The sequence below is a fragment of the Macaca nemestrina genome, chromosome 11 (genome assembly GCF_043159975.1).
Source record: "Macaca nemestrina isolate mMacNem1 chromosome 11, mMacNem.hap1, whole genome shotgun sequence".
NCBI lineage: Eukaryota > Metazoa > Chordata > Mammalia > Primates > Cercopithecidae > Macaca > Macaca nemestrina.
Window position 1 is genome coordinate 39,606,828 of NC_092135.1, and position 13,560 is coordinate 39,620,387.

General features: G+C 35.3%; 1 protein-coding gene and 1 long non-coding RNA gene across 5 annotated transcripts in view; both read right to left on the reverse strand.

Moving 5' to 3' along the window:
• Positions 1 to 12,589, reverse strand: part of LOC139357099 (uncharacterized) — a 32,572-nt gene extending 19,983 nt beyond the window's left edge. Inside the window, exons 1-2 of the long non-coding RNA XR_011609733.1 lie at positions 11,262 to 12,589; positions 1 to 11,199 (exon numbers count right to left, since the gene is read on the reverse strand). The exon at positions 1 to 11,199 is cut by the window's left edge and continues 19,983 nt beyond it. This is a non-coding gene — a long non-coding RNA (uncharacterized lncRNA). The remainder of the gene's footprint in view (positions 11,200 to 11,261) is intronic.
• The window catches only part of LOC105492606 (LDL receptor related protein 1B), a 1,932,714-nt gene that overhangs the window by 1,552,075 nt on the left and 367,079 nt on the right, over positions 1 to 13,560 (reverse strand). The window lies entirely within an intron of this gene.

Below are 13,560 nucleotides of genomic sequence, written 5' to 3' on the forward strand. Positions count from 1 at the left end.
GAATTAAAATCCTGATAGAAGGGCAACATGTATTATATTACATAATGACAAAATAATGATACAAAGGAAAACCTTGAGATGTGCTATTAGAATGCAGAGTCAAGAGTGGTAAGATGAAAAATAAATTGACGAAGTAGATGACAGATGATAGCTATGAAATAAAGGGATAGGGAATGTAACTTGTGGATCGCTAGCATTTTTAAAGAAATGATTAAGCATATTAGGAAGTGGAACTATCCAAAGATATACCAGAAGAATATTTATCAAAACTTTACCAAAATAAATCTGTGATTAAAAGAGCCTAACATGTTATATGCTAAATCAATGAACAGAGAACCAATCTTAGACATACCATGGGAAGTATCAGGAGAAAGAAAACTGTAAATCTCTAGATAGAAAAAATAAACAAGCAAATCAACAAGGTGGAGGAAAATATAATGGATGGTCTTTCAAAATATTATTGAGACTACAATTGAGAAAAATGTTTAGATCTTTGAGGGGGAGACATTCTTTGAGAACTTTAGAGGCAGCCACATTACATGTCAAAAGCAATGGAAAAATACACTTTAATATTGGCCAGGTGCCTGTCATCCCAGCACTTTGGTAGGCCCAGGCGGGTGGATCACCTGAGGTCAGGAGTTCGAGAGCAGCCTGGCCAACATGGCATAACCAGTCTCTACTGAAACTACAAAAATTCGCTGGGCGTGGTTGTGTGTGCCTATAATCCCAGCTACTCGGGAGGCTGGGGAAGGAGAATCACTGCCTCAAGGTCAAATTGGTAACATCTGTCATTATTTGTAGAAATTTACTTCCATTTGATGTAGCAGTTCTACTTTCAGAATTGTTTCAAAAACTATCATGCATTAATGCGAAAATACATATCTTGAAATGTTCATTATGAAATTGATAACCAAAATTGGAAGGAAACCCAATATTCATCCATAAGTTGTAAGTAAATAAGTGATGGTACAACCGTTTGATGGAATACTAAGAAGATATGAAAAATGATGTGAAAGAGTATTTAATCACAGAGTAAAATGCTCATGAGTCACTGTTAAGTAAAAAACCCATCTTCATTAGGATTCAGCTTATGTTTGTGTAAAAATGTCATAATAGATGTATTTATATGTTATTAATGTTAATTTAGAGATGTGTGATTATGAGCGACCTTTATTTTATCAAATAAAAACCTATTTGTTCAAAATATTTAAAGAAATGTATTATTTTATGGTTTGTAAAACAAGCTGCTCAACAAAATGTTATTTTAAAAGAGCATTGAGACAGCATATATTTAATGCAACTTACATACAACAATAAAGATGTATATTTTACTGGACTATACACTTAACAAAAGAAAGCAACACCTTTTTAAGGTTGGGTCATGGATTGTTACAGAGTTTTCAATTTCAGAAATATTTTGTATTCATTGTTTCATACACAACACTACATGATGGATTTATATTGGAAACAAAAATAAGGACACTCAAACAAAATCAACACAGTGCACAAAACTGTGAAGATTCTTACAGACGATGGCTAACATATTAGAGTCACTTGTCACATGGTACTTTCATGGCCTTTACATATTATTTATCACATAAGAATGATTATCCCAACTTTTAGAAAATTATTATTCTCCCCACTTTACTTTAGCAAAACATCTTTCAAGTACCCTAAAAATGTTCAAGTTAGCTATATTTGTGGGCACGTTTTCTGTTTAGCATCCCTGTTCTTTTATTATTTTATTTATGGAGTATGGGGTTGACAGACCGAGTGATCCTGAAATCTGTAACATGAGCATGTATGTTTCTTAATGCTGAAATATTGCATAGGAATACAAAGGTTATTAACCTCATTGTTAGGAAGCACTCTTCGTTAAGTTCAGTGATATCTGTGTTTCTGTAAAAAGAGATTGCTTATCTATTATCAGTTGATCCAATTTCTGGCAGCTGAGTGAAAACTATTTTTTTTCCATTAAATCTGGTCAGTGTATTTGGGAAGAAATTGCAGTACATTGCCCAGACGTTCCAAAACTCTTTGTTCATACATCCTTTATTTAATGCCTCAGGAATTTTCCCGCAGCAATTTTAAGTCTATATATCTATATACATACATATATATATATATATATGTTGAAGTCTGGTTTATTATGTAGAAGTACAAATAACTTAATAAATATTTATATCAAGCAACTTAGAAACCATTTGCAAAATAACAGAAATAAACTATAAGAAAAAAAATTTTAATTTTTTCCACAATTAAAAATTTACTTAAAAATAATGACAAAATAATGATACAAAGGAAATCCCTGAGATGTGCTATTAGAACTTTAGAGGCAGCCACAATTAGTTAAAAATTTATTTTACTTTTACATTTTATTTTTATTTGCATACCTATTGGACACTGAACAGCATCTCAGTCCTTGAAATCTGACTGAATGTGTCACTTTATTCGTAAGCCACATTTTCAGGCAGCCTGTGCTTTTTATCAAAAAAAAAAAAAAAAGACCAAAACCCAACTTCAAAAAGATAAGAAGTCATCAAAAGGAATATGCAGGTCAATCTAATATTGAAACTGTGAACTACCTCAAGCTAGTAGTTTGCACTGTTGATGACAGCTGTCTAGTATTGCTATGTTTTCCTTAAACATTTAAAATATCCCAGAGTATCTCATGAGTTTGCTTAGTGCTCCAGAATTCCTTGATACACAGAATGGAAATCATGGCCATCGTCTGTATTCTAATGTCATAAAATCAAATTCTTTGAAAAGAAGATTTTCACAACAATCTTTTCTTCATGTCTAAAATGCTTTAATCGGGGTGCTTTCTTTATGGTTATCGTCTTGTTTTTTTTTTCTTTCATATTTAGTTAAAAATAATTTTGTTATCCACTGATTGGGTGAAGCTGACACTAAGTATGAGAGAAAAATGTAGGAAAACTAAATGACATTTTCTCAGTGAGATGTATTTTAGCAGCCTTTCAAATCCAATAAATTGGACATTGTTGAGTACTTCAATAACCAAAGACCATAGGGAGCAGGGGAAAAAAATGAATGATGCATAATGGATGATACCAAGGGAGAAGATGATGACCAGGGAAAAGAAGAAAGTCCCTTTGTCCCCTCAAAAAGGGAGGGGTAAACAAAAGATGACTTTTATTTCTAGAGTTCTGCAGATACTTCCCATGGGAATGGCAACCAATTTTGTAGATGCTTTACGTAACATATTTAAAATGATAGCTAAAATATAAAACATTAATCTGATAGTATAAAAATCTGAAATAGTATGAAACATATAGAGGTTTTATATATATATATAATATATAGAAGTTGTATATTTTTTACTCCGTATAGTGTGAACATGAGAAACAAGGCAGGAAGATGTTGTAAGGGAGATAATGCAGCATGACAGGGTTTCAACACAAGTCTGAGGACGTCTCTCAGGTGAGATTGTATGTCCCTGTGCATATATACTGGGGGTCGAGGATAAGAAGGGTCATTACTGGTGTGGCTATCATGTTTTTCTTTAAGTTCTCTTCTCCAGAAATTCAGCTAATGGGATATTTATAGAGAAAAATATTTAAAAGTTAGTAAATACATTTACTTGTAACTGAGATGGGCTTCACAGGAATGTAGTTACCACTTCACATCCCAATCACCCCTTCTATATGAGGTTTGAAAATGTGAACTGCTATGCATAGCTTGGGCATTAGCCCCAAATTGCTATGACAACTAATGAACCAGCTACGTGTACTGGTATCTTAGGTGCAAGTTGAAAAGTAAATTATTTGTGTATTCTGCTTGGTTAAGGGTATATTTGCAGCCCTTTCATGCAATAGAATTCAAGTTGTTGTGTATAAGAGAAGAACAAAACTGATAATAGGAGAAAATTGCCTTTCTGGATAGAAATATAGAATAGCCATGTTTATGGTTATCATAAATAAAGAATTCAGTTCTTTACATGATTGAGTGACAGTATGTATAACCTGGCAGTGGGTGAGTCCAGAGTACCTTTAAACCTAGTATGCGTAACTTGATTTAATGTTACAATACAATATTTAACTTAAAACTTTGATTTAAATGTTGATGTTGAAAGCTCAAAGCTACACTAAGAAATTTTCTGAAAGAGATTATTGGGCTTAAAGTAAAAATATATATTTTTTAAAGTTGGTAAATATAGATTACATTAAAAAGAAGCTCTCAGGCTGAATGCTCCCAACAGTATAAAACTTTCAAAGAAGAAACAAAACAAAACCCTCAAAAAACAGAAAACAAGTATCTCTATCTCAATTAAATTAATGTAGCCTTAATGACGGTTAGTGATGGTAAGTTTTTTGTTTATGTTTTGTTTGTTTGTTATGAAACTACTACATGATGGCCAGGTTTCGGTGTGGTGTACAATTGTATATATTGCTGGTGTAAGAAAGTGTTTTCATAATTCTGCCCGACCAATTTCAGAATATATCTTAAAGAAATAGTCAGATTTGGCCGGGCGTGGTGGCTCACGCCTGTAATCCCAGCACTTTGGGAGGCCGAGACGGGCGGATCACAAGGTCAGGAAATCGAGACCATGGTGAAACCCCGTCTCTACTAAAAATAGAAAAAATTAGCCGGGCGCAGGGGCGGGCGCCTGTAGTCCCAGCTACTCGGGAGGCTGAGGCAGGAGAATGGCGTGAACCCGGGAGGCGGAGCTTGCAGTGAGCCGAGATTGCACCACTGCACTCCAGCCTGGGCGACAGAGCGAGACCCCGTCTCAAAAAAAAAAAAAAAAAAAGAGTCAGATTCAGAAGATGTTCATTACAACACCAAATATAATTGCAAAAGTAATGTTTTAAAATCTAGAAGTTTAATATTAAATATAAGAATATATAATGGTAAAACCAAAGGATGGAATACCTACATTTAGGCAAAATGATTTTGATTATCTAAAAAGTGAATATGCCTGATAATCCTAAAGGAACAGAGAATAATCTATCAACAATAGTAACTTCTGGGTGATGGTAATACAGATTATTGCCATTTGCTTCTTCACACTTTTTCAAAAGTTTTGAAATTTTCTATCACTAGCATATATCACTTTTATAATAAGATAAAAGTTCTTAGTGTTCTGGACGGAATGTGTCATCCAAAAATTTGTATGTTGAAGCCCAAACCTCTAATGTGACAGTAATTAAAGACAGGACCTTTAAGGACGTATTGGTTAAATGAAGTCATAGGAATGGGGCCCTGTCTGACAAGATGGTGTCTTTAACAAGAGGAAGAAACACCAAAGATCTTTCCCACTTGCTCAGAGAGAAAAGGTCACATGAGGACACAGCAAGAACACAGTCATCTACAAGCCAAAAAGAGAGGCCTTGGCAGAACCCAACCCTGCTGACACCCTGATCTTGGACTTCCAGCTTCTAAAACTGTGAGATGATACATTTAGGACACTCAGTCTATGGATTTTTTTTTTTTTTTTGTATGAGAGCCTGAGCTTACTAATATAGTTTGTTTAACCAAAATGTTTATAACTATGTATAGACACCAAAACCTTATAATGAACTTAAGTGAAAGCAAATTCACACACAAAATAGTGTGCATACTTATAACTCAACAAGATCAAGAGCACAAATATATAACAGAAAATATTTTATCAGATCTGTTCCCTATCTTTTCTGTTTTTCCAAACTGTTTGTTTTATCTATACTATTATTTTTAAATTGGTGCCAGAGGATAACTAATATTATTGAAGTTGGTTGCAAGCTTTCTAAATTCTATTGACGGTGATAAAATGAGTTTCTTGGGAAAGCTCTTTAGTAATAAGACATGAGTCCTGCCTGAGAAAATGAGGCCAAGGCTGCCATTTCATACAAACAAACAAACAAACAAACAAACAAACAAACTGGGAAATAATTCACAAGTAGGTTTTTCTTCCCAAGTGGCAAAAATAATTTAGTATAACCTGAGAGAAGCTGAGATTCGTAAACAGTGTTAATGGTTAATAATCAACCTAACAAGAACAAGAGAAAACATTTAAGATATTTTAAAAGTAAATCATCCAAGTTCTAAAAAATAGAGCTAAAAGCAGAATTATAGTCTTCTGGATATTTTTATGTTCTCAGATATTAACATTGTTTTAGACAAAAGGTTTTTCATTCACAAATAGCTAGCTTAGATTTCTTTAACTTATAGGTATTGTCTCAAACTTTCTCCACTTAATTCAGTAACAATTTATCAAGCTTAATCAAGGTCAGATTGCTCAATCTTGGCTTCCAAAGCACCTGGAACCTGCTGACAGTAGGTAGTAGCAATACTAATAGAGACCAGGTAAAATTCTAAGTGATACTTGGAAAAAAAATTAGCTAAATTTCATAATACATCCTTGAAACTAATTAAGAGTGAAATAATGGATATATCTGGCATTTTGGCAGGAGAGTTGCCATTTTGCCCAGAAAAAAACTTCTACTCACATAAACCCTTTTTCAGCACCATCCAAGCTGTTCAGTTTCAAAGGGAGCAAAGGTCGCTTATAGAGCATCTCATCTTCAGGTGGAATTTATAACTGATTATTCCTTTTTCTCCTTATTTCAGTGATTCTCAGCAATAGCATCTCCTCAGAACTTGTTACAAATACAAATTATTGAACTCTACCTCTGACTTTAAAACTCAGAAGCTCTGGGGTTAGGGCCCAGCACTTTCCAGATGATTCTGTTGCACATTCAAGTTTATGATGTACTGAGTTAATGCCATTTTCAGGGAGCCAAATATCTATTGTAAAAGGAGCATATGAAAAAAATCACCCCATTGCTTTTGTTTCCTCTCCATTTCTATACCATGCCCTCAGTTGCTTATTGATTTCTTTTTTATACTTGTAAGCACAAAATTAAAGTATGGGTAATTAGCTAGAGCTGTTTTTTAAGGATAGAAAGGATTGTCAAGAAATAATAAGAAAATATTAGAGAAGTATAGATTTTCAGGAAGCTTAAACATGATCAGACTGCTTGAAGATAAGAAAAATAAGAAAAACCTAGGATAATCAGCAGTTTGGGGTGAAATTGATTGTACAAATTTCAATGGAGAGGATACAAAAGTCTGTCATCTGCATGTTCCAGATTGTGTGAAATCTCCAATGATTTTCTGGTCACACAACAAGCTACTCTGTAACAGAAACTACTTTTCAATGGGTGCAGGTCCATTTTCAAGGCTGATATCCTATTACAGCTAATGTCCTCATCACTAAAAGTCACTTGAAGCGGTTAGCTTAGAAGAATTGGAGCAGAAAGCAGGAACTAGCTTTCTAGAGAATTTCATTTAAAACTCATCTTCATGGCAAAAATGATAGCAGTCTTTCAGTTTCTCTTCAAGAGTCCTCAAGAGCAGAGATACTTCTCTCCATCAGAAAATGGAGAGAGGCAAATCAAAACTAATGCACAATAGTACAGAGGAAAGTACCTTTACGAAGACTTACTTGGATGCTTACAAGAGGCTTCAATTATGGGACAGAAAATCCTTTTGGCTCTGTGTGAATGTCTTTCCCATCTTTCTCTCTGTCTTTTTTTCTCCAATAGTAGGAAAGTCATTATACCTCTCTCCTACAATTTTTTTAAACCACATAGCAACTACCATGACAACAGGAAGCCTTATAGCCTTGTACATAACTCTATGTTTGATCCTGCTGTCTGACCTATCCCAGTTGTTTGAACCTTATAGAGAGGGGAAGAAAATAAACCCCTCAAATACAGTTTGATTAATAATTTACCTCTTTGCACAAGTCTTACACAAAAAGAGAAAACAGAACAATTTTTTATTATTTTGAGTTGGACTTTACCTAAAAGAAAATAATGGACAGAAAATCTCCTAGAGATAGGCTATAGAAATAATAAAGCTTTCAGACAAAAAGCCTTCATAGAACAAAGAATGTCACACACCCAACAGTAAACAACCCACCAGTTTTTGGCTCAGGGAGAGAACTGACCACAGGAATCTGGGGGATCCAGTCTTCATCCTTTAGTATCTGGCTAGATGGTGAAGGAAAGCTATACAAGGTAAGTATAATGAGCTAAAGTATTAAGCAAAGTTGCATGAGTCACCATTTTTACTTTAAGAGATAGCTTACATAAGCACTTCCATTCAAAAACCTGCAAGTTCTGTCTGCAGTCACTTCTGAATCAAGCAGGAGAAAGCATGTAATTACTAAAGTTGTTGGATAGGTTCAGGTCAAATTATCTATGTCCCTTAACCCTCCACAAGTGAATTCAGATTTTTATCTTCTCTTAGGACTTATACATATTGTCAGATTTGATGAATAGACTGTTCATTTCTTTCCCTCAGGAGTTGCAGTACTTTCTATCCTGCTCTTAATTTTATAGCTTTATTCTATCACTCACTTTTTCCCCCAAGTTGCTAAATATAAAATAAAGAGTTATACGATGAGATTCCAAGAGCGATCTGTTTGGGTAACAGTGTGAGTTCAATATGTGGACAGGCAAGTCTGACATTAAAACCGTAGCCTATGGGAGCCAGAGAATTGACAAAATATGTTTTCCCCTATTTCAAGTTCAATCCACAGGAGCAAGAAAATTAAACAGAAATTTCACTCTCTGGGTGCAAACATGACACGTTTTTCTCTTCCATGGCAATCTGCATTGAATCAAAAGAAGCTAATCTGTTAACCTTCTGTGGGGCCCAAACTGGCACATGTTCAGAAATGATTTGCATGGCTGGTTATTCTATTCACAAAACCAGAAGAAGACAATAACCCACAAGCTGGGAAACCTTGAAAAAGAAGGATTTGGGGGACAATATAACTTCCTGATCTTCTTGAGATGCTTATCCCTGTATATTATTAAAGCTGGTTGTAAATAATCCAATAAATATCAAATTAAATATTCTCAGGATGTAAGGAGCCTCAAAACAAGATTGTGTGCATTGTGTCAATGACAAGTTTCACAACTTCCTACATAATGAAGAATATTAATATTCTTTACATGCACTTTAGCCTTCAGTGGCATATCACATAGATCTGTTTTATTGTTATTGTTTTGTTCTAGAAATGATTCCTTAGTATTTATACTTGAATCTAAATGAGAGATTTTTCAGGCAGCTCTTTTCATTCTTGAGCCTGCTTTTTCTTATTTCTCAATACTATATCTCGTTATCGCTCATCACTGACATATGCAACTTAGAATTTCACTTATTTTTCATTCATTTATTTTAAAAGTGGCATTTTCAGTATAAGTTGCAAAGAGTTTTTTTTTTATTTCATTACTTTGTATTAGGTCATATTTTAATTAGCTGATTTCCCAGTGGTTCGGAAATGAGGATAATTTAAATTATTGCTCTCTGTTAAAGAATAGTTACCACTTTGCATCCACTGAAAACTATCCATGGTTAATCATGACTATGCTCAAACAGTTGGCTTTGTCTGACCAGAGGAAAAATCAAATTGAGTACTTCAAGAGGAAAGCCTTGAAGTCAAGTACTTCATAGAGGAAAGCCTCCTTCATAATGTTTGATTTTAATTGAAAATTAATTCTAACACTTCTATTATATATATTTGGCTGTAGTAAGAATTATATTAATAATTACTAGGGTTATAGTAGGTATCACTGTGTTAAGAGATACAGATATGTGTGTGTGTGTGTACATGTGTGTTCATTTAATATATATGTATATATGTACCTATTTATCTTCCTATTTATCTATCTATAGTCATTTAATTCTCTCCCAAATCCTAAGAGGTAGAGACAATTATTATTCCCATTTTACAGATGAGGAAACCATGAAATATTATACAGATGAAAGATGACAACTATCTGTAATTCAAAGTCACACACTCTTATAGGTGAAGATGAGATTCCAAACCCAGAGCATCTTATTCTAGTGTCTGCATTTTATCCACTTTGTTTCTGCTGGGCAATGCAAGTCTCATGTGATAAGAGTTATGCCTAACATGAAATATAAACAGAGTAGTTGATCATTTAATCTTCATGAATTGAAGGGCAGTAGAGGGGTATCAGTCTGCTCCACTGTGCAAACCATTTCTGCACTATTCAGTAATGCCAATTGCAATTCCCACCATTAATCCCTTACAGTTAAGACACAGACTTTAAAAGCCCTTTATAAAAATTAGCATATGTTTCCTCAGAGAAGGAAAAAAGTCAACTGATATTTGCTTCTAAGATTCTGTAGTTTTTACCAGACAGAAAACAGTACTCTAAAGAAATGGTACAGGTGTGGTGTTGGCTTGAATCAGAGGAAATATTTAGGGCAATAGGGAATTTGGCACATTACATGGGACATCAGGCCCCAGGTGGAATACAACAATAGGTGATTCTGTATGGTTACGGCAACTGGACTCTGAACTGACGTTAGAAATGATGCTGGAAGAACCATGATCACTGTTAACTTCTACAATGAATCTTAGAAAGGTAAAGTAGATATGTTTTCATAGCTGTGTAACTGGCATTTCCTACCAATGACCTTTCCATTGGAGCTCCATTTTGAACTTTCTGAGATGCTGTCTTTCAGCCTGTCAATTCTCACTCGATGCCTTAAAGTTGATCTACCACAAAGGGGGTTACTGAGACAGGGCCTGTTAGAGCTAGATGGAACTTTGAAAATTACCTAGTCTTATTCCTTTCATGGCCCAGCACTGAAGCTAAAGCTGAGATAGGTTAAGTGAAGAGTCTCAAGTTACCCAGAGACTTACTGGCAAAATGCCTTAGAGTACATGTATCCAATTCCTCTCTGTTGCAGACCACTTACAAAGAGTTAGTATGACCTATTAAAGGATGGCATGAGAGCGGGGACAAAAAGGAAATTCAGTCCTAAAACATCATACTGATTCAATTGATTTATGATTGGTTCTGGCTCCCTGCTACTCCAATGTCAATTTTGTTTTATTTCCCAGAAATGCTGGCCACTTTTCTTTCTTTTTTTCACAATAGCTCTGTGCATATAGACACGTGCCTTTTTTGCATTTTGCATCTATGCTTTCTCTTACGCACTTTCCTTATTTATGGATCTTCTTAATCTGATTCTAAATCCTCATTTCTAAAAATCTGTCAGATCATTACACAATAAATATCATTATTCTTACTTCAATGGTTAATCTAAGAGAATTGGACATTATATCACATCAATGAGAATATTTCTTCTGTTTGACAAATGCCATGCTCACCACGAGTATTTAATAATTGTGAATTAATTTTGATCTACCTTTCTTCTGTTTGACAAATGCCATGTCAAACAGAAGAAAGTAGATCAAAATTTTGATCTACTGAAGGTCACACCCTGAGCCATTTCACTAATACCTAGACTGCTGGCTACAAACAGCATCATAACTGACTGCCACAGCTATAAATATAGAGAAGTGTGTTCTTTTTTTTACTGCCAGAAATGCATTTTCTCTTTCTCTGAACATGTTTTCTTTCCAAAAGGATTTGAAAGCTTTTAGTATTGTGATATTATTTCAACAACCATCACCCTCCCCCAGCCTCTTGAAGGTAGACTGCAGTGCCCAGTAGAAAGTGCAGTGAGGAGCCACCTCCCTACAGGCACTGTCTTTAAAGAGTTAGAAGAGGTTGGTGAGGGAGATTGAACTTGGAACCCCTATTGATATGTATTCAAGTGTGGAAACGAGTTGCCTGTTAATAAGATGGACACTTTATTTATCTTAATGTTTTTCAATCTTCACAGATTATAATTGCAAAAATAGCCCTCAGCTTCTCCAGCTGGTTGTTAACAGCTAAGGAAGACTAAAACCTGCAGGTCACTGTTGCTTAATTATAAACAGAATGAAATTCTGAACAATGCATTGAACCGCTGGACTGACTTCCAGTCTTCTATTATTATCCTAGTATACTTTGTTAAAATAATTCAATTGTTATCTCCTCAAAAGATCATATATAGTCTTAGTCCTTTTAATTATCTTTTTTTTAAACAATTGTATTACCAATTATAACTAGATGTTCTAAGTGTTATTGACTGATCAGGAAATATAATAGATTTAGGAGCAAATAAGAAGTAACTCTCAACTGGTCATTCATCCTTTAAAACCTTAAGTGTTTTGATTATTATTAATTAGCCAAAAAAACAGGTACCTAACTGCCCCGAAGTGCCAGGGCTTGACTGGAAAATGATGATGTTCTTAGAATTTTACATGAATTTAATTGGCTTTTACATGTATTAAATCTACCCAAATCAGTTGGTCTGTTCATCTGTTAATAGTCTTTTCCAGTGGGGATTTCAAACTCTTATTCCTAAGTACAAGAGAAGTCTAACCCACTTAGTGAACTAAAACTGCATTGGAAACAATCAGAAAACAATCTGGAAATAGAAACATTGTTTACTTTAGAAGGCGCATATTTCTAGGACCTTTTCTTTTTTTTTTAAGAAATTGAGTTTATTCCCTGTTGCTATGGAGTGAATGTTTGTGTCCACTCATCCCTCATATGTTGAAGTCCTAATCCCCAATGCAATGGTGTTTGAAAGTGGGGACTCTGGAAGATAATTAGGTGATAAGTGCGGAGACCTTATGAAAGGAATTTGTGTTCTTATATCAAGAGACATAAGAAAGATGATCGGTTTTTTTTTTTTTTTTTTTTTTTTTTTTAAGGCGAATTTTGCTCTTGTTGCCCAGGCTGCAGTGCAGTGGCGCCATCTCGGCTCACTGTAACCTCTGCCTTCCGATTTCAAGGGATTCTCCTGCCTCAGCCTCCCAAGTAGCTGGGATTATAGGCGCCTGCCACCATGCCCGGCTAATTTTTGTATTTGTAGTAGAGACAGGGTTTCACCGTGTTGGTCAGGTTGTCTCAAACTCCTGACCTCGTGATCCGCCGGACTCGGCCTCCTAAAGTGCTGGGATTACAGGTGTGAGCCACCGCGCCCGGCCAATGATCTCTCTTTCTACCACGTGAGGCTATAATGAAGACAGCTGTCAGCAAACCGGGAAGAGGGCTTTCACTCAACGCTGAATCTGCCTGCACCCTGACCTTGGACATCTCAGCTTCCAGAACTGTGAGAAATACATTTCTTTTGTTTAAGCCACTCAACCTATGGTATCCTGTTACAGCATCCCAAACTGACTAGGAAAACTATTAATCTTAATGTGTTCCTATTTCTCCACTAAAACAAACATAGTTTCACCAACTTGTGTCTAAGAATATACAAAATTCTAGGCTTGTGCCAGAATAAAATATTCTATAAAATGAGAGTATTCCCAAAGTGTGGCATGCCCTGATCCACAGCATCAGCATCACACAGAATTTGTTAAAAATGCAAATTCCCAGGCCCTTCCCAAGACCCTGTGAATCAGTAACTCCGGGGTGGGGTCCAGCACTGGTGGATTAACAAGGCCTCCAGTTGATGACACTGCATGCTAAAGTTTGAGAATCACCACTTCAGAGGGATTTTTGTCTCTTAAATTTGCACAGCACAAACAAGCTACTCATGTAATTTATTTGAATAATCCCCTGTCTCTCAATCTGGAACACTCATAATCCTGGGGTTCAGAGAAGAATGACAAGGTACCCAGGAATGTTTGGTGGGATTCTGCTGCTTCACACTGGGCTCCTGGAC